The sequence below is a fragment of the Bremia lactucae genome, linkage group LG7, assembly GCF_004359215.1.
Source record: "Bremia lactucae strain SF5 linkage group LG7, whole genome shotgun sequence".
In the NCBI taxonomy this organism is placed as follows: Eukaryota; Oomycota; class Peronosporomycetes; order Peronosporales; family Peronosporaceae; genus Bremia; species Bremia lactucae.
This window is the reverse complement of record NC_090616.1, coordinates 1-2,677: the sequence shown is the minus strand read 5'-3', so window position 1 is coordinate 2,677 and position 2,677 is coordinate 1.

Genomic DNA, 2,677 nt, shown 5'->3' with positions numbered 1-2,677 from the left:
TACATAGTTATACTCGGAAAGCTTATCCATTGCTAGATAAATGCTATTTTATCTACTTGCTCCGCGGTCTAGTCAGCACTGAGAGAGACAGATAAGACTTTATTGCATATTTTGTATGAGTATATAATTAAGTAAGTAGTAAATAGATAGAAACAGAAGAACTTAATTATATTATATACAGTTTTATTTTAACCCTCTTTAAAGCAAGTGTTTTCTAAGAGATTCTTCCTCTCCACGTACTAGTGTACGTGAAGCGACGTGTGGCACCACTTGCGCTGAAGCAGTGCAAAGTGGATTTGAGCTGAAGCAGCACAAGTCGTTAGTGCCCCGTTACACCTGGTAGCACTTTGTAGTCCGATCACGGACCACCGCTCTATCATCAAAGATGCACATGTTCGATGATAATGGGAATACGCATCACGTTACGCGTGATAGCTACTCCTTTCTAAGTGACATAGAAAGGAGTGCGGTCAAACGAATGAGTTCGACCGTAGGGAATGATGCCATCTTGGCCATGCTGACCAGTTTGAACAGAGATGCTCTCCATTAAAACCATCGCCAAGTTCGTACAACATGAACTTGACGAGGTGCGGGAGACAGTGACCTTGCTTAATCAGACGAGGTGCGGGAGACAGTGACCTTGCTTAATCAGCAAAGCTTTCAACAGGCAGAACTGTTGAGGTTGCAACAGGTATAGACCCCTGTACCTGGGATGACGCACACGCGTCGTCCCGAAATTTTAAAGATAGACATCTCTAAGTATAAGGGAGTCAAAGAGGACTCCCTTTTAAGGTGGCTCGTCATATTGGACTATGCCATAAAGGCTTGTCACATCGTCGACGAGCAAATGCAAGTCGCATTCGCTCAATCGAATTTGGCAGGTCGTGCCAAAAACTTGGCATTTGTCCTTAAGTTGCGCGACCCATATGTATTTGGCTCGCTAAAGGCTTTTAAAAACCGACTTAAACTTACGTTTGAACCTCCTAGGTATGAGTTCAGAGCTCGATCAGAGCTTCTGAAACTCAAACCAGGCAAGCGTGATGTTCACGCTTATGCCTAGCACATATGACTTTTAGCGAGTTGTATCACATACAATCCAAATCATGAAAACTCGTTAATTACGGTGTTCATGCAAGGTCTTACGGATGGTCCCGTAAAACCCACCTGTTCCGCTTGAAACTGGATATGCTTGAAGAAGCAATATCCGTTGCGGAACAAGAGGACTTTAGGTTGAGACAGGCTCAAGCAAGTTCGTCATCATATCGTCCACCAAGACGACACGAATTAGGAGGTCCAGAACCCATTGTCTTTCCTACGTCGAAAGCTAGTGACCTCGCTTTCCGAACAATAAGCGATCGCAGAAATGCCATCGCTGCCAAAAATTGGGACATTACGCTCATGAGTGTAGTGCCCCACGCCCAGTACCGAGAGGTACTGAACGTAATAATGGACCACATGCCACATAGTGCAACAGTCGCGGGTCCGACTTTGCTGCGAAATCGCAACAGCGAGGCAGACTGCCAAAAAATGGACGGGGTCAATAGGGACGCAACGCCCTACTGATTCAGCAACCTCAAGATAATTTGCAAATCTCATGACGAAAGTTGCATCAGACACACAATCATTATGCGCATCTGCACCTGGCGATGAGGTTCTCTCATCACCTTAGAGTAAAAGTGACTAATGATTTGTCACTCAGAGCCCTAGCGGACTGTGGAGCGTCAAATAACTTTATTCGTCGTCAGTCACTAGAGGGTCGTAGGCTCAAATATGTTGAGCGCGACATCCCTCCAACGAGGATACCTGTGCGTCTAGCGGCAGGTGCATCGATAACAGTGATGAAACGCGTAGTGAAATTTCACTACACGTTAAGAGATTTACATAATGATGATGATTTCATCGTACTGAATTTGGATGACAAATTTGATGTCATCAAGGTTTATCTTGGCTCAGAGTGTATTAGCCAATAATTAGTTGGCAGCATCGATCCGTAAAGATGCCTACCACTTGATTATCAGATGGTCATCCGATGAACTTCTTTGAGCGTCCACAAGCGTGTGGATGTACTTAGAGTGAGTGCGATGGCCTCACTTGTGATACGGTCATTAGTGCGACTGCACAAAATCACAGAGTAATGACTTATCACACTGTGGAGTCAGCTGCTGGCGGCTGTGCGAATGCACAGGCAATGCCAAGGTCCGTCCACCACTCAAAAAAGTCGAGTCGATTGAGACATGAATGTACGCCTAGCGGGCGACATTCAAGGAATATACCGGTTGCCCAAAAGAGACAAAACGATGATCCTAGGTCGAGTAGAGATTCGACCGTAATGGACCCGACTGTGATAGCGCAATCACAGTCGGAAGACGTTGAGGGAATAAGTCCCCACGAACTTAGGGGAAATCCCCTCAAATAGTTAATGCTGAAGTGACTAGACTTCAAGATCCCGAAAGATTTTTTCAATCCCTCGGCAACCTGTGGATAAATCCCAGGAAGAAACCAAGACATTAAATGTCTTTGTTAACAACGGTTCAAGAGTAGGCGCTTATACTCTTGATCTGTATGCGCATCATAGGTTAACTTCGGAGATAAATCAATTACCAACCCTAGAACCTAAGCGGTTCTTGAGAGATCTGCATGGTGTTTTAATCAAGCAGCTTTGTGTACTCGTCACAAA